The sequence below is a fragment of the Desmodus rotundus genome, chromosome 6 (genome assembly GCF_022682495.2).
Source record: "Desmodus rotundus isolate HL8 chromosome 6, HLdesRot8A.1, whole genome shotgun sequence".
Taxonomy (NCBI): domain Eukaryota; kingdom Metazoa; phylum Chordata; class Mammalia; order Chiroptera; family Phyllostomidae; genus Desmodus; species Desmodus rotundus.
The window spans coordinates 63282387-63309360 of record NC_071392.1 but is presented as its reverse complement, the minus strand read 5'-3'; the positions used below and the strand labels follow the sequence as shown (position 1 = coordinate 63309360).

Here is a 26974-nt window from a genome sequence, read left to right as displayed (position 1 = left end):
TACACTTGCAAATATCCTATTTCTAAATAAGGTCATATTCTGATGTTCTGGGTGGACATGATTTTTTTAAAGTTTTATTTATTTTTAGAGAGGAGAAGGGAGGGAGAAAGGGAGAGAAACATCAATGTGTGATTGCCTGTCACATGCCCCCTACTGGGAACCTGGCCCACAACTCAAGCATGTGCCCTAAACTGGTAATCAAACTGGCGACTCTCTGGTTAGCACTCAGTCCACTGAGCCACACCAGCCAAGGCTGGACATGAATTTTTGGGCAACACTATTTGACCCACTAGAGGTACCATTTCCAAAACTGTGGGTAGAATAAGGAAATAAGCAAGAGGGAGAAGTCCTTGCCAGCTCTAGGCTTGAAGGGGCAAGGAGGGGAAGTTGTACCCTAAGATCCCAGTGAGCTGGGGCAGTTAAGGAGGGGCCCCAGGCAGGATTCTATTTGCAGAGAGATGCAGCCCCTGTGAGGGCTCTGGGCTCAGAATAGGTAGAGTGCAGTAAGGAAACAATTTCTCTTCTCAGTCTCCAATCTTCTTCCAATGATTCTCATTAGCCAAATGCAATCATAAACCAGGTGTATTAATTTTTTATCACTGCTGTAAAAATGGCTATAACTTAGTAGTTTAAAACAATTAAAGTTTATTATCTTATAGTTTTGTAGATTAAAATTCCTACAGAGGTTTTATTGGGTTAAAATCAAGGTGTCAGCAAGGCTTGTTCCTTTCTGGAAGCTCTAGGGGATAATCCATTTTTTTGTCTTTTCCAGCTTCTAGGTGTCATCCACATTTCTTAGCTTCCTCCCTCCCTCCATCTTTAAAGACAGTAATGGTAGATTGAGTCTTCTTTTGCTGTTAATAACATTCACAGGATCCAGGAGTTAGGATGTGGGCATCTGTGTCAGGGGCATTGTTCTGCCTACCATATCAGTTGACAGTCTGAAGGAGTCAGCCTCCTAGGCAGGGTTGGATCCAGGTTATATGGGGATGAAGCTCACACAGTATGGAGGCCCTTTCTAGGTAAAAGAATTAAAAATTATCTTAGGCACCAAACTTGGAAGAAGCAACATGTGAAGGGCTCTGAAGCTGCAGTTTCATTAGCTCCACAGTAAATCAGTCTCTACTTTGAGGCACAGAGCAGGACAAAGGAGCTCAGAAAATGACCTGGGGTGGGGCTGAGGCAAATGGGCAAGAATCAGAAGAGCATGGCTTGTAAGTTCCTCCAAATAGCTGATTAAAATGTTGACTTGTTTAGAATTTTCTGGCACTTCACTAGTACCTATACTTCAGAGTGATATCAGTCTTCTTCAACCATAAATCACCTGATATTTGATCATCTTGTTCTTGAGAATAATGTGAGAGAAGACCAAGAGGTTAGTGAAATTGATTTATACCATACCTTAATAGAGGTTGGGCTTCACCCATTTTTTCTTCTTATTGAATTAGTGCAAATGCATAGTAATGCCATTGGCGTTGATGCATTCCCACTCAGTACGATTCCTTAGCCTTATAAGGTAGTAATTTTATTGGCACTTTTCCCTCCAGTCTTCTCCTCAGATGACCCATAGGGAGTGTTCACTAACTTATACAGAGAAGGTACAACTAAATCTTTTATTAGAAATCAGCTTTATTGTGTCACCTATGGAAATTCCATCTAGCCATAGTGTATTCAATTTTAAATTTGTATATTTTTTGTGGCTATGTAGTATATTTGATACAAAATTTGTACTCTAGACCCCCTAAATTCAAGAACTACAGTACAGTTATATGAGGTGGAATCAATTAATTCCACTATCTCCCTCACCACTACCCAGGGACTTTTTTGACAAGAACTAAGACTATTATTAGTCTGATTATTACTCAAGTAGAAAAAAAGGAACTACATTGACAAGAATAGAGAAGTGAAGAGTGCAAATTGTCCATGTCTTAACAGTTTTAAAAAAGAGTAAACTCCACTGTAGATTTTACTTTTTGAAAATAAATGTACTTCCTTAAGAAAGTTTTGTTTCTTAAGGTATTTGCTTGTTTTATTTGTTTTATCTTTGCACATTAGATAGATCTGTGATTGCCATAATTGTACCAACCTTCCATATAGAAACTGCATTAAAAACAGAAAAAGAAAGTCAATCATACTGATAGATTGAAGAGATAACTATACATAACCTAATGATGGGCATTCTGGCTAATGTTCTTCTCTTCTCAGTTTAGGTTAATTGAATTAGCAAATCACAAATAAACCACACTGAAGTTAGGTGTGGGTCATTTCTAAATTTACAGTGTGGGCTCTATTTCTTATAACTTAGTAGTGAAGGCCTTTGCTTGATATTAGTATCTTAAAGGAGGACAATTTTAACTCTGTAATGAACATGTCTTAGTTTTTTTTTTCTCCAGATACTTAAAATATGAAAGGAAATGATTAGGAATGGAGAAAAAAACCGAAGGAAACTCAGGGAAACTTAAAAAGTGGTGGTTATTTCAAGTGCTGGCCCCTTCCAGAAGTTAATTGTCTGACTTAAACAGTCCAAGGAGCACAACTTGATCATTGAATCAATAGCTGCACTAACACAATACTACTTACGACCTCAATTGGCTTTCTGGCTTTTTCACTTAATAACTGTGTGGTCTTGGGTAAGATACTTAAATTCTTTAAGCATCTATTTTCTAAGATTTTATATGGGGATTGTCTCTGGCTCGTGTAGGTTAGTGGATTGAGCACGGGCCCATGAATCAAAGGGTTGTGGGTTTGATTCCCAATCAGGGCACATGCCTGGGTTGTGGCCAGGTTCCCAGTAGGGGGCGTGAGACAAGCAATCACACATTGATGTTTCTCTCCCTCCCTCTCCTCTCTAAAAATAAAGAAAATCTCAAAAAAAATAACTGTAGTAAAAAATATTAAATAACATAGGGGTCATATTATCCTCCCTAAAGTTCTGGAAGAATTAGAGGTGCTGTGGGTAAAATGCCTATTACCAGCCTGGGCAATTATGCTGCAGTATCACTACTGCAGGCCCTGTGAGGCCTCTCAGCACAGAATAGGTAACTGTGAATAACTGTGAAGAAGTTCACAATTATTTTCTGTAACTCCTTTCTTGTATATTTACTTTAAAATAAGAATCAAGATTTAAAAATAATCCCTAGCTGGGGAATTATATGCATTCATTTATTTATGGGAGTGATAACTTAGGGTGAAATAGCATACAGCTTTCTCAATCTTTGTCAGGGAGAGGGGTTTTCCTTTTAGGATAGGGTCTGCAGCTGTTAAGTAAAATGTGTCTCTCCATTAGTAGAAGAAATGGAGACCTCACATATAGCTAAGTTTTGCATGGTATATTCTGTAATTCTTAGTTTTCTAACTTCTGAATCACTGATAATTTTTAAAGTGTTATGTGGAAGAATAAAATTATTTCCAGCAATAGTTTTATAAATACAAAGGACATAAATATTAAGGGAAACAAGTATATGAATATTGAGTCTTTATAGTGAATGATAACAAGGAAAGTCATTCACTGATTTTCCACATATTTCTGAATGTTTAAAGATGGCATAAGACTATATTTTAGCTTTTTTATCTATAAAATGGGGAGGGAAATAACCCCATAAATCTCTTCCTGTCAAGTCTCACATGTGTAACACCTATTAAGATTCCTGTGGCAGAGTTTCCTAGATGTCAATGGAATACATTCTCCTTTTCTTTATTAAAAGAAATCCTGAGTTTTAGCAGGGTGCATGTCTGCCTGGCTTGGTGTTATTTTCCAGTTTCCGTCATAGACTCAGTTCTGACCTAGAAGATAGGAGGGAAAGTGACGTGTACCACTAGTAGATGATGGAATTGATATAGGTACATTGGCCCAGAAATGAAAGGCCCCTGATGAGAGTGGCACATTACTCACACCAGTCCTGCCACCTCTTATCTCTATGATTATATGAGCACAAAATAAACTACCTTGTTTAAGCCACTGTATTTTAAGTCTTTATTGTAGAAGCTTAGTCTATGCCTTGCTAATTCAATCCAACGGAAGAACACAGCAATAGCTATAGAAAAGGTAGGTACTTTCTAGATAAACATTGTTGTAGGTTTTTTATCACACTGAGTGTACACCCATGACAGTGGGTGGTAGCAGTCAGAAGCATCAGAGATCTTTAAAGATTCCAGAGATTTTGTTCTTAGCAGTGGTTTATGGGGCTGAGCTGGTGGTAGCATTAATAGTCTCAGTTCTCAGAAACTATTGGAGCAACTGCTGTCTCCTGGCTGCCTTGACTTCAGGATGTAGACTCACAGCAGCCTTAACCTTTCTTCTGTAGTGCTGGACTTGGTCCTGTAGCTTCTTTGCCCTGGATTACCCAGACTGTGCCTTCCTTCCTTCTTCCTGTTTACCTGGGGCATGACACCCAACCAACCTAAACAACTGACTTTGTAATTGTCCATTGGAATTTCCTGGTAATGCAGGCCCATGTCTGGTTTCTGTGGTATTAAACGCTGGGATATATTTTAAGGGGGTTACTTTGATTGGCTCAAATTTAATTAAAATTTAGAGAAATGCCTTCCATAGAAAGTGTGAGATTTGTAAACTCAGACAGTGGTAATAATCCTGCTAGTCATACATAACAAAGACAGATTTTCTTGCAACAACAGAAACTAGCATTAGCAAAATTATGTCAGTAATCTCTTGATTGCTTAAGTTTGTCTTTCTCCCTGTTAGTTATGTCTCTTGAAGGATTTGGTTCTAAAATAGGGGCTTATTTTAGGCTTCTAGGCTGATGTGCCTTTGTACATTATATGTCTACAGTGCCTCTCGCTGGTTGTTCTTTCAAAATAATTCTTCTGATGTCTATGGGAATAGGTCCATATGTTATTTTATATATGGATTTTCCCATATATAAAATATGGGAAAATATTTTTCCCATCACTTTCCCTTCTATCTTCTAGGTCAGAACTGAGTCTATGATGGAAACTGGAAAATAACCAAGCCAGGCAGACATGCATCCTGCTAAAACTCAGGATTTCTTTTAATAAAGAAAAGGAGAATGTATTCCATTGACATCTAGGAAACTCTGCCACAGGAATCTTAATAGGTGTTACACATGTGAGACTTGACAGGAAGAGATTTATGGGGTTACTTCCCTCCCCATTTATAGATAAAAAACTAAAATATAGTCTTATGCCATCTTTAAACATTCAGAAATATGTGGAAAATCAGGTTATATATATATTACCTCTATGGTTTCCTCTTAAGATTGTCTTGATTCCCAATCTTCCCACTAAAGATTACATTTTGAAAAATAATAAACCTTTAGCAAATATCTCTTTCTCTTCCTCCTCCTTCCCCCCCTTCCACCTTCTCATTCTCCTTCTTCTATGTAGACTCCATTTTTGTGCACTTCTTAAAGCAAAGCAAAGTCCTTCTTTCTTTTCTCCTTGTATCAGAAGCCCATTTCTGATATATATATATATATCTCCCTGCATGTGCCTCAAATTCCTTGGCTCTCTAGTTTGACTGTTGTCATAGTAGCATAGATCTGAGTATGGATGCAGAAAGATATTCCAATATATATATATAATTTTTGGTATACATATATATATATATAATGACTTCTTGGAACTAGTTGTCTTATTTGGACTGTTTCAATAACTTTCCCACTTATCTTCCTGCTTCCATAGTTTATCCTTCTACAATCTATTCTCCACTAAGCAACCTGGGTGATCCATTGAAATGTAAGTCATCTCATGTTTCTCTGCTGTTCAAAACTTTCTAATGCTTTCTATGTCATTCAGAATAAAATTCATTCTTGATATCATAGCCTACAAGGAACTTGGTTCCTCCCTTACTACTTTCATCTTATCCCTCACGTTTATGGTCTTGCTCATGTGGCCTCAGTTGGAATGGTTTTTATACTATTCCTAAACACACTAAAAACACACCTGCTTCAGGGCCCTTGCACATGCTGTGTCCACTACTTGGAATGCTATTCCCTCAAGTATGTACATGGTTTACATTCCTTCACTGAATTTTTTGCTCAAATGACCTGATCACTTAATCACCCTCCCCTCTCCCTCCTCCCACACACAATCTTTGCTTGCCATGTTCTGTTTCTTTCATCACAGCAAATAATTTGTCTAATTTGCTCAATTTCCCACTCCTCCAGTGCCTAGAACAGTATCTGGCATGTGGTAAATGGTTAATAAGTATCTAACACATTAAAAATATGAAACTCTTTGAGAACCAAGATGGAGGCATAGGTAGACACACTGCTCCTCCTCGCACAACCAGAACTGACAGAAAATCGAATGGCAAGGAACTCGGACACCAAGGAGATAAAAAAGAAACATCCATCCAGACCGGTAGGAGGGGTGGAGATGGGCAGCCATGGCGGAGAGGACTCGAATTGCTGTGGCGGGACTTTTGTGGTGGCAGGACCGAGACTGGCGGAGTGTGTGACTAATGGCGCAGGCAGTCTGACCACAAGCAGACCCTGCGGTCCTATATTCACACACAGATAAATGGAGAGGGCCGGACTCAGAGTGGCGGAGAACGGGGCAGGCAGAGCGGCGGGTAGCACCCCGTGCCCCCACATTCGCACATAGATAAACCGGGACTAATGGTGGGGGAGCAAAGCAGACCGCATAACCCAGGGCTCCAGTGCAGGGAAATAAAGCCTCAAACCTCTGAGTGAAAACACCCGTGGGGGTTGGGGCAGCAGCAGGAGAAACTCCCAGCCTGACAAGAGAGGTCATTGGAGAGACCCACGGGGGCCTAGAGCGTGCACAAGCCCACCCACTCAGGAACCAGCACCAGAGGGGCCCAATTTGATTGTGAGTAGCAGAGGGAGTGACTGAAACCCGGTGGAGGGTGGAGCAAGCGCCATTGCTCTCTCTTGGCCCCGCCCCCATGTACAGCATCACGGCCCAGCCAACAGAGTTACCCTGCCCAAGGGAACACCTAAGGCTCCTCCCCTTTAAGTAACAGACACGCCAAGACAAAAAAAAAATGACCCAAATGACAGAACACTTCAAAGCTCCAGAAATAATTCAACTAAGCAGCGAACAGATAGCCAACCTATCAGATACACAGTTCAAAACACTGGTAATCAGGATGCTCACAGAATTGGTTGAATTTGGCCAAAAACTAGATGAAAAAATGAAGGCTATGCTAAGAGAGACAAAGGAAAATGTACAGGGAACCAATAGTGTGATGTGAAGGAAACTGGGACTCAAATCAACACTGTGGACCAGAAGGAAGAAAGAAACATCCAAAAAGAAAAGAATGAAGAAACAAGAATTCAAAAAAATGAGGAGAGGTTTAAGAACCCCCAGGACATCTTGAAACGTTCCAACATCCAAATTATAGGGGTGACAGAAGGAAAAGAGGAAGAACAAAAAATTGAAAACTTATTTGAACAAATAATGAAGGAGAACTTCCCTGATGTGGCAAAGGAAATAGACTTCCAAGAAGTCCAGGAAGCTCAGAGAGTCCCAAAGAAGCTGGACCCAAGGAGGAACACACAAGGCACATCATAATTACATTAGCCAAGATTAAAGATAAGGAGAGAATCTTAGAAGCAGCAAGAGAAAAGGACACAGTTACCTACAAAGGGGTTCCCATAAGACTGTCAGCTGATTTCTCAAAAGAGACCTTACAGGCAAGAAGGGACTGGCAAGAAGTATTCTAAGTCATGAAAGGCAAGGGCCTACATCCAAGATTACTGTATCGAGTACAGCTATCATTTAGAAAGGAAGGGAAGATAAAGTGCTTCTCAGATAAGGTCAAGTTAAAGGAGTTCATCATCACCAAGCCCTTCTTACATGAAATGTTAAAGGGATTTATCTATGAAAAAGAAGATAAAAAAGATGAACAGTAAAAATGACAGCAAACTCACAGTTATTAACAACCACACCTAAAACAAAAACAAAAGCCAACTAAGCAAACAACTAGAACAGGAACAGAACCACAGAAATGGAGATCACATGGAGGGTTATCAATAGGGGAGCAGGAGGGGGAGAAAGGGGGGAAAGGTACAGAGAATAAGTAGCATAAATAGTAGGTAGAAAATAGACAGGGGGAGGGTAAGAATAGTGTAGGAAATGTAGAAGCCAAAGAACTTATAAGTATGATCCGTGGACATGAACTATAAGGGGGAATGTGGGTGGGAGGGAGGGGATGGGCAGGATGGAGTTGAGTGAAGGGGGGAATGGGACAACTGTAATAGCATAATCAATAAATATATTTAAAAATAAATAAAAATATGAAACTCTTTGCTAGTGAAGTATTTCTTGAAATACATGTTCTCAATTAGTCTATAAACCAAAGTCATTCATTAAATGTTTGAATAATTCCCAAAGAATATGACTTTAATTTCCAAACATTTATTTATTATCTATTGGGATATGATGCTCTACTAGGTGATTGAGGATTTAAGAATGAAAAATATTTGTATTCTCTACTAAGAGCAACATATAAAACTTATAAATCATTTTATTTGACATTTAGCTTTGCTACAGAAAGAAGCTAATATTGTCTCCTTTTTACAAATAGGAAACTTAAGTTTAGAGTGCTTGAATGATTTGCCCAAAGTACTGATACAAGTTAATGAGAAGTCCAAGATTTGCTACTAACTAATTTTCATTACTTTGGACAATTATCCAAATCTCCAAGCTTGTCCTGGTTCCACTTTACCATGCTGCTATTCTGAATATCCATGTAGAGGCAATAGCTCTCACTGGAGTGTGCAGAAGTTTGCTCTTCTACATGTGGGTAGGTAATGGTACACTACTTTTGAAAACAGAATAATTATAACTTCATCCCCTGAGCCAGTCAGAATTGGCAGCATTAAACACATAACCTCCACATCTTAGTACTTAATAAAATAGTTTCTTTTTTATTTACATTACAAGCCCAGCATATGTTGTAGGAGAGCTTTTCCCATCAATCACTTGGGGCCCTGGGTTGATGGAGCTGTGTTTGAACACCTGCTTCCATGATCACCAAGGCAGCTGGAAAGGGGGTTGGAGAGTGAAGCAAAAGCTAGTGAATGTGTCAAATCTTCTCATTTCACTGGCCAGTAGTCCCACTGACACTCCTAACTTTAAGTGAGTTAGAAGGACAGGAGAATGGAATATAGATGAAAATGGTGAACCTTGGTAATGATCATCACACCCACCCACTGACAAACACACACACAGATACATGTGTATGTAACAGGTTACTTTTCCTTCTTTTTAAAAAAGACTTAAAATGTATTTTAGTAAGTTGATACTGCATTACAGCTCCATTTTCCAGAAAAACTCAAGAGGTATTAGGGACAAATCAAACATGGTACACCAATTTAAAAAATGCACAGCATAACTACCTAAGATAGGCAAGGCTAAGAGCTTCTGTCAAACACTCGGCATACAGCATCCCTGTTCCCAAGATTATACTAAGCCTAACAAGAAAAGCTGTTTACAGCAACATCAGACACAAAACCACCATTCCTGGGTTGTCCCTACACAAGAAGAAGGAGGAAAGTTAATACAAGATTTTTTTAAAGATATACTAAAATGAAAATCTCTAAGAGAAAATATCTTCCTTAGGATGCGAAGGGATAATATATGGGATATAACTGAACCGTATGTATGTTATCTGTGACCTTTGTAGACATTTGCCTGAATTCCCACCTGGGAGTGAATGGAGTGATGGGGCTAGGTTCATTGGGGGATGTTGGTGAGTTTTGTGGTTTGAGTTTAACTATTGGGAGGAATCCCTAACATTTTTCCAGGGTAGAATTCTGGCTAGTTCAAAAAGGGTCCTTCTCTTAAGGGTTTTGGGGAACTAGACAATGCAATTTTATTAGTAATGTCAACATTTGTTTGGAGCAAATTCAGCTCCAGGAGCTGCACAGTTGAATGCAGAAGGGGTTCCACCAATTTCTCCTATTCCTTCCATTGTAGCAGCTTGGCCAAAGCATTTGGTAGTTGGTGGGGTCAATCCCAAGGTTCCATCTGGCATCATAGTAGCAGGTCCTGGAGGAGCTGGGGTACCAGCAGGCACAGGAGCAGGGGCCATGGCCCCTCTATTATTTATGCCTATAGCACCTCCCATAACCATCTGGCCCATCTGTATCTCCTGCTCTCTTACATCAGGGAAGGTTCCCTTGAATCCTTCCTGCTGTCTCCACATCATGGCGACTGTGCTCCTCTTCTTGCCTGAGCTCCAGTTGCTTTCGTTTTTGCACTTCTTGGTTGTGCAGCTCTTCCATCCTCCAAAATTCTTCTTGATACCTCATCAGATCCTGCCTTATTAGCATGACCTGGTGCTCATGGCTAGCAGCCTCCATCTCCACCTCCAGTTTCTTGAGAGCTTCCTTGATGTTGTGGTCCACTTGGTCCTGCTGCTATTTCTCCATCTCAATGAGTGCCTTCCACTGCATGGCATACTCATACTCAAAGGAGCCAGGCTGTGAAGATCTAGGTGGCTGCTCCCGCTTCTTGTGAAATTGCTGGTTCTTTATAACCAGCTTCTCTGGAAGTCCCTCTTCATCATCTAACTGGTCCATGGGCTCCACAGTCACAGGCTGAGGAAATGTAGTTAGAAGGAAGGAGCCTTCACTGCATCTGTTCAGAGCTTTTTGAGCAGCTGGCTTGCCTGAACATTCAACAATGCCTTTTCCTGAGGGCCTTCCTTGATCATCCACAATGATCAGCCCTCTCATCCTGACTGAACACAGAAAAGGCTTCCTCCAGCAGTTCGTTGGACACATTCTGAGGAAGGTTTCTAACTGTAAGAGATGCACTATGACAGGCAAAGCACACATGCAGCTGCTTTCTATGGAGTGGCAGGTTGTCCAGCTCCACTTTAACAATCTCTGCCAGAGTTCCTGTTTCCAAGCAGATAAAGACAAGGCCCTTATTCTTATGAATGAAGACTTTGCCTGCCTTTCCATATTTCTCAAATATTTTCTTCATTTCTTCCTGAGTGATGTCAGGAGGAAGATTGCCTACAAAAAGCCAGCTATACTGGGTGAAGGTCTTTGCTCCTGGTTCCCTAAAATTCTTCAGGTCAATAGTCAAGCCTTCATTTTGGCTGCTGGCTTGTTGCCCATTTGCAGGTATTGGTGGTGGCAGTGGCTGCTGCTGCTGCTGTTGTTGTTGCTGCTGCTGCTGCTGCTAGTGGTGCTGCTGGGGGTGATGCTGATGATGCTTCCTTGGAGCATGGTTTTGCTTCTCCAAGTTAAAGGTTTTATTGCTCTGCATTTTTAAACACCTCAACCAACTGTTCTCTCCTCAGAGTAATGGCGACCTACTTTTCTTTTTCTGGAAAGACAACTCACTTGTCCTGCCAAAGCTTTGACTGTGGTAGCCCGGTGTTTTCTACTTGAGTTTATTGTTGAGTTCTCCAAAGGGTTTCGTAAAATCCAGGGAAACAGAAGCCAGATGATAATGACAGAGAAACAATTTATTTTCCCCTTGGAGCCTTCACCCAACAGTGGCAGTATTGTCCTCATATTAGACGTTACAATTTGTGTTTGCTTCTTAGTTTTTATCTTAATCACCCATGACTTTTATTTGTATATAGACAGTTGTTGATAAAAATAATAAAATGTTTGATAGAGGGGGCAGAAAGAAAATAAAAGAACTGGGCGGTTCTTTGTAAATGTAAATTGTTCACATCATGATCTGTTAAATAATACTAAAGAATGCTTTAACATTATAGTCAGACATGTGAGAAATGAATGCAAGGCCAAAAAGAGGAACTAAGTCATAATTTATATAGCCTAGCCTCCCTTATAAGTGGAAAAAGTAGAGAGGTAGAAGTAAACAGAAAAATATTTAGTACATTAAAAACATGGAGAGATTGATTCTCACAGATTATGTTCCTGAGCCTTACTAAAGGTAATTTTTTCCTCTAAATCATCTAATTATAATGCAAAATATAAAATCACTATGTCTAGGGTTTTAAAAGCACATATGTATGAATTTCAACTAAATTATAAGTGTTTAAGTATCAGAAACATTTAAACTTTAACTTATATTTTACTCTACAGGTTAGAACTAGATATGATTCTTAGTGCTAATGTTGAAATTATTGGTAATATTTGATTATAATGCTTCAGTGATGAATATGATAGAAGAAAAAGGAAGTGGTGAATTAAAGTACTGATATGTGAGACTTTGAGATATCATTCTCTTTTGGCTGTGCAAAAGTGGTTTCAAATTTTGCCAACGTTTATGGAGAATTATGTTTATCTCATTTTATGCATACATGTGTTTACAAAGAATTGGTTGATTATTATATGTAATGTAAGATATATTATTTCCTTATCTATCATGTATCAATCATATATTCATTTAAAAAAAGAGTACCAGAGAAGTAAGTTATTTTATAGAGTATGTTTTTGACAAATATGTATGTACTATAAATCTGAAATTTTGAAAATTATATTTTCTTCATGTGAGCATAAGTAACTTTGAATTCTATAATTCAGTGTAAGGTATTATTTCTCATCATACACTGCAGTAAATATACTTGCAACTTAGTGCTCATTTTGTTTATCATGCTTAATCTTATTTTAGATAGCCCTTGAATGGAGAAAATGAGTTATATAAAAATAAAAACTATTAAAATCACTTGAATTAGATATGAATGATATAAAATATGGGTTATATGAATTCATACTTGTATGGTTGACATTTATTGTTTAAGGCATATTAATTATGTAGTACATAAATTAGAACAATATTTTATAATATTTTAAGAATAAAAATGAATATTTAATTATCTTTTTTCCACTTTATATTTTTAACTTGAGTTAAAATAAAAACAAGTACAATTATATCATTTGCTACAATATGATGGACCCAGAGGGTACTATGCTAAGTGAAATAAATGAGATAGAAAAAGGAAAACCATATAATTTCACCTACATGTGGAACCTAAAGAACAAAATGAATGAATAAATAAAACATAAAGAGCCTCATTGATGCAAAGAACAAACTGATGGTTGCCACAGGAGTAGGGGCTTCAGGGGACAGTGGAAAAGGTGAAGGGATTAAGAAGTACAAATTCATAGTTATAAAATAGTCACAGGCATGTAAAGTACAGCATAGAGAACATAGTCAATAATATTGTAATAACTGTGTGTGGTGTCAGGAGGGTACGTGAATCATCAGAAGAATAATTTCATAAATTATATAATTGTCTCACCAGTATGCTATATACCTGAAACTAATATAAAATACTATTGGATGTCAACTCTAATTGAAAAATAAAAAAATTGGTCAAATATTGAAAACAAAAGTAGAATTAAGCAAAGAGTAAAAGCCCTCTTCAATTCACAGAATTTTAATGAGGATTTGTAAAATACTATAAAATAGAATTTATATTGTTATTGTATGATAGTAGTATTATTTTATAGTTATTGTTATCACAAAAGAAAAGAGAAAGATAGGTATTTATTATTGTCTACTTTCGGCCAGGAGAGCACAGAACTTCATTAAATATTTTTATAGCTCAGAAGTTATTTTTTTCTCTTTTGGGTGTCATTAAAACTTTCTTTACCATACCTTTCACTTTTGGAGGGATTTGTGTCAGAATTTTAAAAAAATAGAAAATAAGTTGCTTCGAGGGAATAATTAGGATGTAAATTTGCTAAACTCTCCTAAAGAAGTATTTATACTTATATTACATCAGGCTAACAGAAATAGGAATACATGCTTCAGCGGCCTGCATAATATTTCACACAACTAAATAATTTGACTTACTCACTTTGGATGTTTTTCTCTTGTCCTTAGTGCTCATTTAAAGCTACAGAGTTCTAGCTGATATTTCTTATTGAAAATGAGAAATAAAGACATAGCCAATTAAAATATACTCTATAGACAGTAAGATGAGCCAAAAATAAATTTTTGTAGAATTATATTGGAGAGGCTTAGGTGAAAGATCTAGAACTGAATTTTGGAAATATTTTTCCTGTTGGCTAGCTTATTACCTTTACATATTTTTAGACTTTATATAATATTTCTTTGAGTTTATAGTCAAACGTGAAATTCAAATGGTAATGTTGTTATTTCTTAGAAGTATATCATGAGACAAATGAGAAAAATGGTAATAAATGTGAGCCACACTCATTATTAGAAAGATAAATAAGAATGTAAAAAACAGAGGAGTATTTTAATTGCATTTGGAAAAGCAAAAGATAAGGGAATACTGAAATTAAATATCTGAATAATAAGGACTTTCTGAGATTTGCTATGGGTGACCTAAAATGGAGGTTGCTACTTCTAGACAATATGCTTTAAAAATCTTTGAAAATAGTTTCCAAGATGTGAGCTGTTGACAAAAATCCTCCCCAAATTGTCTTCTGCTCAGATTGATACAGGGTGCAGGCAAGGGGTCGGGGCCCAAACAGGGATTTGTAATGGGGTCCAGAACTCAGGGTGTCCAGGAAATACTAGAAAAATATATATAGGATGTCCTCACCCCCACAAGTTTGAACTGGGGGATGGGACAAATGGAGCAGGGCTATTGAGAGCTGTTTTGCATAGCAACAGCTTTGCAACTAACCTCTGGCATGGTCATTTAACGTATCTATAACCTTTAACTGGTTTCATGGATATGTTAAATAGCTGTGGCCTGCTTTGAGTCAGGGGGATGAACAGGACTTCCACCCAAGATGTAACTGGGAGGCAACTCCCCCTGGTTACAGGGCCAGGTGTGAGAGCTTGGAGAAGATTGGCTCCACACAATGGGACCACGCCTGCCTGCACTTACTATGGCAGCCCAGTAAAGCTAGAAGAATAGGGAATGCTGGCAGGTGTAACTGATTGAGGGAAGAGTCGGAAATGGGGCTGCAGAGGAAGACTGGCACTGGGATTTAAACCCAGGCATGGCAGCCATGCCAGGGGGGACCATGCAGCTTTGGGGTGCTCTCTTTTGCCACATGGCTTAGGAAGCAGGAGAGACCTTGCTGGGAAGAAAAGGGGTGAAAAGACTCTTGCTGGTGGGCTATGAGAAGGTGCCACATGGTTTTGGATTAACTGGAGATTGCTGAGATGACACACCTGATGGTGCTGGGAACCACAGGAGGTTGGCCAGCCAAGCATGGATTGCTGGGAACCAAGGGGCTACCTGAGCCACGGACTTCTATCTCTTTCCCTGATATATGGTACCGTGGACTGGGCAGAGGGGGAAGGAAGGGCTGTGTATGTTTGTGGGTATTCTAAGGGACTTTGGCATCTCAATGAAGACATTAAGTCATTACTCTTAAGTTTGTATAACTTTTGAATAAATAATTCCTTTCCTTTCCATGAATCTCTGGCATTGAGAGATGTAATTCCCTGGTGGCTGCCAGGGCAAACCTAGTACAGGGGGACCCTGGGAGAAGGGGGCATCCATTTGGTAATAGTATATTGTGCCCCCTCTCCACAGGTCTGTTCTGTAACAAGATTAATATATTTGCCAGATTAGAGTAGAAATCACAAAGCTATTTTTTTAGTTAGAAAAGGGTACTTTTCTAAAAAAGCCCCTTCCATTCAGCTTCCCCCAAATTGCCAGGGCTCTCTGAACTACAGTGCACCTGACCAGAAACCTCAGATTATTAGGTTTTGTAAGACCACATAAATTGCTTGAAAATGCTGAAAGACAAGACCTGTCATATTTCTCCATTGGGGAAAATAAAATTAAATTTAGTTTCCCACTTACCAAATCTAGTATCAGTTATTTTGTGGTTCCTTTTTTATTCTTTGGGTTGTTCTCAGATGCTAGGATTTGCACAGTTCAGACAAAACATTGTGGAGATTCTTTTAATCTGCAGTGGTCCATCTGAAGGAACTGGATCTCAGTGCCCAGTTGTTTCAGGTCCCTGTGGGAGGCCAACCACTTCAGAGACCCAGGTCTCTGTGGAACTGGCTATCCCCTTGTTCCACTAAACCTCAAGTATCCAGCTGCCAGGGTTTAGGCAATATGCTTTTTCATCAACCTTCAGAGGTTTTTGTTTTACACAGAAGCCAGTTTAATATTTTTTTAAAGTTTGAGGCTTTTACAAACAAAAGTCCAGTTGATTCCCTAGTGCTCAATAAAAACTCAACCCTAGATATTTCATTTTAATCTTGAGGTATTATTTTCTTAATTTTATAAATGAGAAGATTGTAGCTAAAGACAATTTAAAAAACTTGTATATGTTTATGTGAATAACAAATAAGGCCGTTGCATTTGAAACTAGGTACTTGGCATGTGCCTGATGAAGAATTCAAAGTTGAATAATATAGAGCTATATACTAAAAAAGATGGGTACTTAGTGGGAAGGAGGACAACAGAGATGCAAATGCTTTTCAGGGATGCAAATGAAAGATAGAAGTTAAAGTGTGCAATTAAATTAGAATAGAAGTGAGAAAACAGAGGAAGGAAAGGACAATTCAACATGGGGTGCTCAAACAAAGCTTGTAAGAAGAAGCAACAGGTTTTAGAGTTAAGGAGCCAAACCTTTCAAAAAATGGCGACACGTATTTTGAGCATTTTTGCATGTATTGTCTCCTAATCACTCCCAGGCCCATCGCCATCTTATATTTTGTTTTCCTTCTGTTTCCTGATTTCCCTCAAACACTGTACATTTCCTATTAAATGTATTTTGTCACCACATATTTATAATCACTAATCCACTTCAGTTATGGAATATGTTTTCCTTACTGTGTTATTACATATACACTGAATGTTCGGTAGTACATATAGAGTGTACACGGTTGAATAAAATTCAATTTGTAATGTTGTTTGTACTTGCTTATTTGTTTTGAACATCTAGGATCTTCTCAATTGCTATAAGGGGTATTAATGAGGGGAAAAGGGAAAAGTGAGCCGAGGGATATAAGAGAATAGAGAAAAGGGGGAGGGAGAAGTGAGGGAGAGAGAGAAAAGGAAAAATAACTGTTAACAAATATAATCAACACTTTATTAATTCTTCTGTGTGCTTGCAAATCTCTGAATGTGAAAGGAAAGCATTCTGAGATAGGAAATTTTAGGGAATATGGTTAAAGAAGGACACAATTTAAAAATAGAACATGAACATAACAAAGTATAAGAAAGATCATGTAAGACACATTGGAGGCCTACCATGAAATCAAAACTCTTGCTATGATTAGAAATCCCTCAATTATTTTTAAGTTAGGAATTTTAGTTAAAGATAAGGCCAACTTAAGCTAAGTCTTTAGTTGACCTTTAGATAAGGTCTAAGGTGTATGTCGAGTAGAATCACTCAATCATCGGAAGTGAAAATGACAAAATATATAAATGACCTTTTAGTCCAAAACCCTCATTTTGGAGATGAGGAGATGAAGATACCTTTTTTATGTACTAAAAGGAACCATTGCCCAGATTCCACATCTTGCGTTGTTTTCCTATTGAATCGAAGACTACTAACATTGATATGGAAGATGTCAGATTTGTGAGCTACACTCAGGAAATATATAGTAAGCCACTGACAAATCAAATACAAATTCTAGAGAATCACACTAGAGAGAGAGCTTCAAATACACGTGACTCATTTCTATTATATATGACCAAACTGTTTGATTCAAGGCTGAGGATGAGTGCAATTATGGGGAAGCCCACATGAAATTAAGTATTTCTCTGGTTTGTAATATCACATTTTTGTATCTTTCAAATGTCTCTGCCAATGATAAGTTGATTATAATCTTAGAAGTAGGACTGATAAAAAGTTTAATTTTTAAAATAGAGTGTTTTTCTTGAAATGTATTTGAAACCCATATTTTTTATAAGCAATGAGTTTCAGAAATGACAATGTTTAAACTTGTTTATGTAAATGTCCTCAATGACCTGTCTTTGAATCTGCTTTAAGAGCATTTATTCTCCCTCCCTCTTGCAGTTCCTGTTTGCTCAAGGATAGGAAGTTCAAGTATAGTGTAGACAGAGAGGTCCTCCTCTGCTCCTAGCTTGCTATTCCTTCAGGAAGTAACAAAAGTTATAGGGTTGGGACAAGGGCAAGAGGAGGGAGTCATTTGACTCAGGTGCACAATGTAAGAGGACACCAAAAATCTCATAAATCAAGAGATGATATTTTAATGTTTTTCAAAAACAAAATTAAAAAAACCCCAGCATAATAAACACAGTATTAAAGGACCAGTTAACAACATGGTGCCAGGCCATATCAGAGCCTCAGGCAAAGGGAAAAAAGTCAATAATACTAATCTAAGAGTTGGGGTGGGACAGGGAGTTTTATGTAACTGGCAAGCTAGATTTGAATTAGGCAACCACTTCTCAAGGAATGCTATAAAAAGATAGAAAGATAGAAGCATTTATTCAGTCATCCAACCTAATCTTTCTGATATTTTAAGGCTCCTGATTGAATATGTGGTGTGAAGGTGGCCAGATAGGATATGTGCTTGGAAGATGCAGGTAAAAATTAAATGATGAATTTTTAATGAGTTGGGCATTGGTCTCTGGAAATGGTTTTCCAGGACTGTGAAGACATTTGAGTTGAAAATAAACAAAATATCATTGAGTTTAATAGGATCATAGTAAAGAACAAAACAAATCTTTGAGTTAATCCTCTAAAGTAGGGACCCTGGCAGGCTTGCTATAGGTTGAATGACACAGTGAAAAGTACAACATGGAAATATATAAACTGTATAGCAAGGAATTGCCTTTTGAAGAGCACTCCTTCTTTGGTATCTTAAATTATGTGTGTTTGACTATATGGCTCACCTTCACCTGGCTAACTTTTAATACTTCAGTACTTTGTTCAAATATTAATTCTTTAAGGAAACTGTCTTTGTTTCCCTATTTTAGATTAGATCTCCCATTATGCATGTTCATCTGACCATGTATTACCATTAATCAAAATGATAGGTGTATCAGTAAGGGAGATGGTAATCATATTAAATATTTCAAGGAGAGTAAATTTCATAGGCAGAATTAGTTATACAAGTGGTGAAAGTATTTCCTTTAGCATTCATTTAGTATTTCTATTTCACTTAGCATTCTTTCTGAGGCTTCCTCCTTTCCTTTCATTTGGGGATTGTTTCTTTGTCTTCCCATTGTTTGTGAGACTCTTCTTGTTAGCCTCTGCTTCTTAAATTAATCTGTTCTGACTCCCTGGGTTTATGGTGTGAACTTTTATGGTAGAATACCTGTGAGATTCAGTAGTGCAGTATCCTTGATCTCCTGAGCTCACTGGTCTTGGGCTGTCGTATATGTTGGCTCTGTGTATGTCTTTGGGATTTGATTGTTGTTGGGTCTATCCCTCCAGCTGGTTCACTGAGGGTCACTCTGTCCACCACATCTTGTAATCTGTTGTGCAGGTGTGAACAGGTTGTGTTGAAGCTGGTTCTTCTGTGTGTACAAGGTTTTGAGTCTTCTCTGTTGCTATTGTTCTGTTGTTTGTTCTGGGTAATTTCTATACCACTTAGTTGTATTTCCAGATCAGTCCTGGGTTGAGGTTAGTGTGGCTTCCATTACCTCCTTCACCTTCTTCTGTTGTTATCTGTTGGTGGTTCCTTTGTTGGTGGGTTTCCTCTTCCAACAGGTATCCTGGTGTCCATAGCTCCCACCTAATCTTTTATGTGATCAGTTGGAGGGGGAAGGCAGAATGGTTTAAGGCAGTGAGAGTGTATTCTATGGTATTTAAAGTACCAACCTGTAGAGAACAGATAGGAGATCCTTTGGATATGAAGAGTGTTAACCATGATATTTCACCCAACTAGCCACTTTTAGAAAGGATGGAAAAAAGATAAGACTCCTGTTAGGGTGGGGGAAGGATTGTGAGTTGTATCTAGAAAGGAGTGAGCTTGTGGGAGGTGAGATTATGAGGTAAAGTGAGAGTAAAGGATAGAAAATAGGTGTAATGTGTGAGAGAATAGAGTTAACCACCACAGTAATGAAGTTCAGGAAACAATGAAGTGAGCTAAGACCTGGGAGGAATGCTGTATAGTATTTATAATTATATGGAACAACAATTATTTACAATAATAATGGAGCAACAATCATATGACAGAATCAATGTGATCTGGATAACAAGAATAGGAAGTATAGAACCTAAAGTAGTGTGCTAATGGAACATAAGTGAAGTGAAAGACAGTAAATTAAAAATACACTATGAAAGAGAGAACAAGGGAAATCAGTTAAACAATGCAATTTAACCAGCCAAGTGAAGAAGACTAAACAGAAAGAAGTGAAATAAAAAAAATACTAATAAAAGATGTAAAAATAGTGAAAAAATAATACAAATAAAATACAAAATACAAATAAAATACAAAAAAATAAAACAAATATACAATAGCTTGCAAGTTCTTTGGAATAGCAAAGTGAAATTTGTCTCACTGTTTCAACTGTTGGGATGACCCCTCTTTTGGTCTAATTCTGGTCCTTTCATAGCTCCAGGTTTTATTGTCTCGCTGGTGGGAAAGAAAGAAAAAGAAAGGAAGGAAGGAAGGAAGGAAGGGAGAGAGGGAGGGAGGGAGGGAGGAAGGGAGGGGGAAAAAAAAGCCTCCTGTTGGCTTTAAACTGGTCAAGCCAGTTCTGCTGGTCTTCCTGACTACAGCTGGCTAAGGGGGATGGGTTTTGCTTTTCTCCCTTCCTGTGGTTTTGCAGGGATGGGGCCAGGTCTGAGCTGTACTCTTGCACTCTTTGCAGTTGCCCAGCCTCCAGCCCAGTGCCTTTCTGTGCCTAGCTTATGCCTTCAGTTCACCAGTTGTACTATCCTTGAGCTGCACCAATTAGGGGCATCTCACACACCACCCTCTCACTCTCTGCTGTACTAAATGATAGGGACTCTCAGAGTTTCTCCAGGGTAGTTTGGCTCCCCCACTGAGTTAAGTCTTTCTGGGGACTGGTGACTCCCTGAGTCCTGCTGCTCTCCTCTACAGGGGGTGCCTTTGCCTTCCTTTTAGCGAGCCAGTTTGGCCCCCAGCAGGGCAGGGGCGCCACTGTGGGTGCAGCAGCAGACAAGGCCTGTCCCTCCTCTGCTGCTGTTACAGAACAGACTCGGGAGGGTGGTGATCGATCTACTATTACCACAAGGACCCCCCTTTTGCTCCGGGGGTCCCCCCACCCCATACTAGGTTTGCCTTGCCTGCTGCCAGGGGAAAGAAGTCTCTCAATGCCAGAGATTGGCAAAAAGGAAAGGGATCATTTATTTAAAAGCTATCTAATGATGTAATGTCTTCATTAAAAATACTAAAGTTTTTTAGAATACCCACAAACACTCAGTCCTTCCTTCTCCCTCTGCCCAGTCCTGAGTACCATATCTCAGGAAAAGAAGTAGAAATCCATGGCTCAGGACTTGGCACCATCAGCTGTGTCACTGCCACAATCTCCAGTTAATCCAAAACCATGTGGCACCTTCTCATGGCCCACCAGCAAGAGTCTTTTCACCCCTTTTCTTCCCAGCAAGGTCTCTCCTGCTTCCTAAGCCATGTGGCAAGAGAGAGCACCCCAAAGCCGCATGGTCCCCCCTGGCATGGCTGCCATGCCTGGGTTTAAATCCCAGTGCCAGTCTTCCTCTGCAGCCCCATTTCCGACTCTTCCCTCAATCAGTTACACCTGCCAGCATTCCCTATTCTTCTAGCTTTACTGGGCTGCCATAGTAAGTGCAGGCAGGCGTGGTCCCATTGTGTGGAGCCAATCTTCTCCAAGCTCTCACACCTGGCCCTGTAACCAGGGGGAGTTGCCTCCCAGTTACATCTTGGGTGGAAGTCCTGTTCATCCCCCTGACTCAAAGCAGGCCACAGCTATTTAACATATCCATGAAACCAGTTAAAGGTTATAGATACGTTAAATGACCATGCCAGAGGTTAGTTGCAAAGCTGTTGCTATGCAAAACAGCTCTCAATAGCCCTGCTCCATTTGTCCCATCCCCCAGTTCAGACTTGTGGGGGTGAGGACATCCTTTATATATATTTTTCTAGTATTTCCTGGACACCCTGAGTTCTGAACCCCATTACAAATCCCTGTTTGGGCCCTGCCCCACTTGGCTGCACCCTGTTACACTGCTGTGGCAGGGTGGTGGGGCCTGATGTGGGCTGTGAGGTCAGGTGTGCTCCACCCCGGGACTGTGGTCACGAGCAAGCGGCCTCAGCTACTGGGGTAGCCGGGGCAGCCTGAGCAGCCGCTGGGCCACAGGGTCAGGCAGACACTTTCCCCAGGCTGCTGGCGTGAGTGCTCAGCCTACGCTGCTGAAGCAGGAGCATAGTCATGGGGCAGTGGTGTTAGGCACGCTCGGTCTCTGTTGCTGGGGTAGCAGCCACGGGGGGTTGGGGGGGTGGTTGGGTCCTTGACTCACCACTGGGGTTGCAGGCTCAGTTGGGTGCCCTTTGCTGCTGGGTGGGGGGTAGGGTAGGGGTTCAGCTGCAGTCCTGGCAGCAGAGGGGGACCCACAGCAAAGGCTGAGGAGGCTGCAGGGGTGTAGCTAGGGGAGGCAGGGGTGGCTGCATTGGGAGAATTCCCTAAACAGCCACCGAATGCCTCTTTTTTTCCTTTTTGAAATATTCTTCCTGTTCAAGCCTGCTGCTCCAAATGAGTGCCTGGCCTCTCACACAGCCCAACTCTCCAATCAGACTGGGGACTATCTGGGTCAGGGTGTTTCACGGCCCCATTCTTCCCAGCCGGCCTGGCGTCTGCAATCTCAGTGGGTGCACACTGCCCCTGTGTATTTGCCACTTCGTCTTTATTCCCCCCAGCGACTTCAAACATCCATGTCCATCCTGGTGCTGCTGGAACCTCCCTTTTTGGCAGGGGAGGCAGCCATTGACCTGGCTCTCTCCCAAGAATCCTGAGGCAGACCTGGTGGGCACCGGGCCTGGGGCTGCAGCTGCCCTGGTCCCTGCACTGGTCCCAGAAACCTTATTGTCCAAAAGCAATCTCCTTACCGTCTGATTTTTCAATGTCGTCTACATTTTTGGCCTCCAACTTTCATATGTGCTGGGATACCATTGGCTGTTCACTCTGTTCCTCAGAATATCAGCTAGGTATTACACCCGTGCACAGGGGGAAGTGGACTCCGCTCCCACCTATCTTGCCACCATCTTAAATCTGAAAACTTTTTGTCTCTGATGTTCTGCAGTTTCATTATCATATATCTAGTATGGATTTCTTTTTACTTATTCTAATTGGGATTTACTAAGGTTTCTAAATTTGAAGCTCCATGTCTCTTATATCAGGAAAAGTCTCAACCATTATCATCTCAAATATTTCTTCTACATCTTTTCTCTCATTCATTTCTGAAACTCAAGTTAGCAGATATGTTACAATCTTTCTATTTCCTGTCTCTTTCATATTTTCTGTTCTTTGGCTGTACTGTGCTGCATTTTGGATAGTTTATTTATACGTGTCTCAGAATTCACAAATTTCTCTTCACTTTTATCTAACCTGTTTTTTAATCTAACCTTTGAATCCTTAATTCTAGGTATTACATTTCTTCATTTCTAAAAATCTCTCTGGTCAATTCCCATAATCTCTTCTTCCTCCATTGTATTCAACAATACGCTTTTATTTAGATGTATCAAGTAAACTCATTCTGTAGGCTTTTCCTGATTAGAAAAGCAACCATTGCTCAGAATATTATTTGGCAGCTCCTTGATTTATTTCTTGACTCTCACTTCTAGTTTGTGTTTAGTGACACTTCTCTGTGAGCCAATCTTGAAGCTTTGACTGTGAAACTTTTTTGTGACATCTGTTAGGGTGAGTTTTGTCTCACATTTTTTAGAAACCTGTATTACTACCAACCCTGGATCATTTTAATCTATATAGCCAGATATGAGTATATATTTTAGACCATATAGGAAGTATGAATTCTTGCCTTAGACACTTGGGAATGAGGTTCGTGGTTAAGAATGCAAGATCATTAAATTTCTCTGACCTCCAGTCAGAGGTACAACTACAACAGGCAAGTATCTCCATAGGCTCAGTAAGCAGGGAATTTTGTTTCAGTCACTGTCCTTTCTTTGGAGATTCTGGCTTTGGTGGGTATTCTTTGATCTACTTGAGTCCCAGATTTTGTCTCTTGTGCCCCAGCTGTGAGCCTATTAAATCTAGATCTCTAGTTTGTTAAGGATTGGTGGACAGTCTGGGAAAACACCTATTCTGGGATGTATTTGTCCTTGTTAATTTGAAGGTTTTTGTTGTTGTTTCTAGTAGATAAAGAAATCCTTGGCTGTCTTCCCTTGTTTAAATAAACATTAAAATGATTTTTAAAAATGCTATTTCACTGTATGAGGTATACAATACTGGTAGGTTTTATACTTACTTTCATGTTTTTCAAAGTTGCTAGAAACAGAATTCAAACCTTTTATTTCCTGTCAGTGATTTACCTTTTCCTATAACTTTAAATTTGTCTTTATTGGTGTTACTTTGACTTTGAAAATGTAAGGAAAGTGATATTGTTAATTTTTATCATGTGCCATACTTGAATCTTAAAGTATTACTTTTTGAGTTGTCATAGGATTTATGGTATTTTAATTTTTAAGCAACCTGAGAGGTTTTGCCTGCTCCAGTATTACTTTGTTTTTGTAGATGTCATGGGTATTTCTGAAACAATGTGATGGAGGAATTTAGGTCCATATGGATGTGGATTCAAACTGTCACCTGGACATAAATTAATCCAAAGTGACTTGATTTCTGGGAGTATTTTTGAAATTGCTGGAAAACTCCTGGGTCCCTTAAAAATCAAAATTTTACATATTCTTGGCTTCTGAGTCTTGTTACTTGGCTGGAAATACTCTGGTTTCTAAGAATTTCCTGTAATTTATTGAGCATCTGTTGGATGTGAGTCTAGCAGTTATGATTATCTATATATGTGCAGAAAAGAAAGTGCCTCTGGTGTATGATTTGATGGTGCCATCAGGCCCCTCCAGAACAGATGACTTCTTACTCTATTTAGCTATGGATCAGATGACTCCAACAAAAGCAGGAGTCACTATTTTCAGGTGGCACAGGGGAAAGACAGGATTTATTGATATTAGCCTGCTCCCTCCTTACCATGGATTTCATTATAAGATAAGGTGAATGTCATTTTGGAAGGTTGAGAACCCAGGGAAAGACATTTAGGACAGCTAAATTTCCAGGGAAAGAAGAGGAATCATTCTTTAGTTGTTTGAAAAATTTATTGTTGTGAAAGAATAAAAATCAAGAGTTTCCCAAGATCAGGAAGAAAAGGTGGGGTGATTCTTATTGAGATATAGTAATATTTGTATTTATTTTTACCTTTTTTGCCATAGTAAGCCAGGATTGCATTTTTTTAGTAGCATTACAACCTGTGTTAGAGTTCTCAAGAGAAACAGGATGTAGATAGATAGATTAGATATAAATATAGATATAGATGTATAAATATGGAGGGGGAGAGAGGGAGAGAAAGAAAGAAAGGAAGAGGCAGGTTGATTTTAAGCAATTGGCTCACACCATTGAAAAGACTGGAAAGTCTGAAATCAGTAGTGGGTTCCAGCAGGCTGGAGATTCAGTTAAGAATTATTATTGCAATCTTGAGTTTGAACTCTGCAGGGAAGGCAAGCAGAAGGGTAACTCAGGCATAGTTCCTATGTTGCAATCTTGAGGTAGAATTGCTTCGTCTTTAGGAAAACCTATCTTTTCTCTTCAGAGCTTCAACTGATAGATGAGGCCAACCTACAGTATGGAGGCAATTTGCTTTACTTAAAGTCTACTGGTTTAAATATGAGTCACATCTAAAAAATACCTTCATGGCAATATCTACACTGGTGTTTGAACAAAGGCCTGAGCATGATGGCCTAGCCAACACGACAGAAAAATTAGTCATTACACAATCCTGTAAAATCTTAGTGAATTGCCTGCCAATTTCATTTACTATGATACCATTTGATAAGACCTTTTTCATACCCAAATTTACTAATCCTAATATCCAGATGTATGATATTAATGAAGTTTTTGTACTTAGGTGCTTATCTTTTCTAGTACTAGAGTATTAATGAATCATGAAATGCTAACAAAATACTAGGTTTAGGAAGAATGTCTCAGAGTCCTTCACCTCTAGTTTTCTCTGGGTCTCTTCCTTCTAACCCATAATTTTGTTCTAAACATTATAATTGAAAGCATTATTATATGTTTGTAGAGGGGATAGAGACAGAGATAATGTTGGAGGAATGTAGAGGGTGGGTTTCCCCTCTTCTCTGACTCCTCCCAGATCCTATTTCAATACTCAAGATCCCCTAGTTCCATAATAAAAGTATCAATAACATACACAGCAAGGGATGATGTGCAGAATTCAGTTCGGCATGACATCTATTTATTTCTTGATCTAGACTTTATCAATTTCAGTTCATTAAACATGTGTTCTCCATCTTCTTCCAGCTGGGAAATCCTAGACTAGTGTTTTTCTCTTTTATATTGTACTTTATTGGTTATCATAAAGAGTAGACTTCACATTTTGAAATTCTCACAATCAACAAATAGTTCTCCTAAAGTATTGTCACCTTTGGTAGGAATATCACTTGACTTCCAAGAGACTCCATGTGGAAATTTAACCAACTACTACAGCATCACATGCCATTGAGAGTCAGCTTTTCATTCTGGGATGAGAATTATTACCTCACATCTCTACTGGGCTAACTCTGAATTTTCTCTGAAGGTCTTTTATGGCAACATGGCTATATTCATTAGGGAGACTGGTCTTTTGCAACAAAAGAACTCATGATACAAAGGTACAAATGAGATAAAAGCTTATTTCTCTCTTATGTAAGTAGTCCAAAGTTAGGCAGGTGGTCTGGGGAATAATGGTAGATTCTTTTCTTCTGACAGTCAACCAGGTACATTGGTTGGTGTGTTGTCTCTGTCACTGCAAATGTGTTTCTTTTTTTCTGGCCCAAGGCAGTTGTTCCAGTGGTTACCATTTTCTAGCCAGCCAGAAAAGAGGCAAGTTCAAGAAAGGCTTCTTATCTAAAGGAGATAACCATAAAGTTACATGCATCACTTCACTCACATCTTATTTTTTTAAGTCTGACAACCAAAGATTTATTTATTTTT

General features: G+C 39.2%; 1 pseudogene; it reads right to left on the bottom strand.

The window, feature by feature from the left end:
• Positions 1-9835: 9835 nt before the first annotated feature.
• On the bottom strand, positions 9836-11241 carry LOC112300242 (non-POU domain-containing octamer-binding protein pseudogene; annotated as a pseudogene).
• Positions 11242-26974: the final 15733 nt, after the last annotated feature.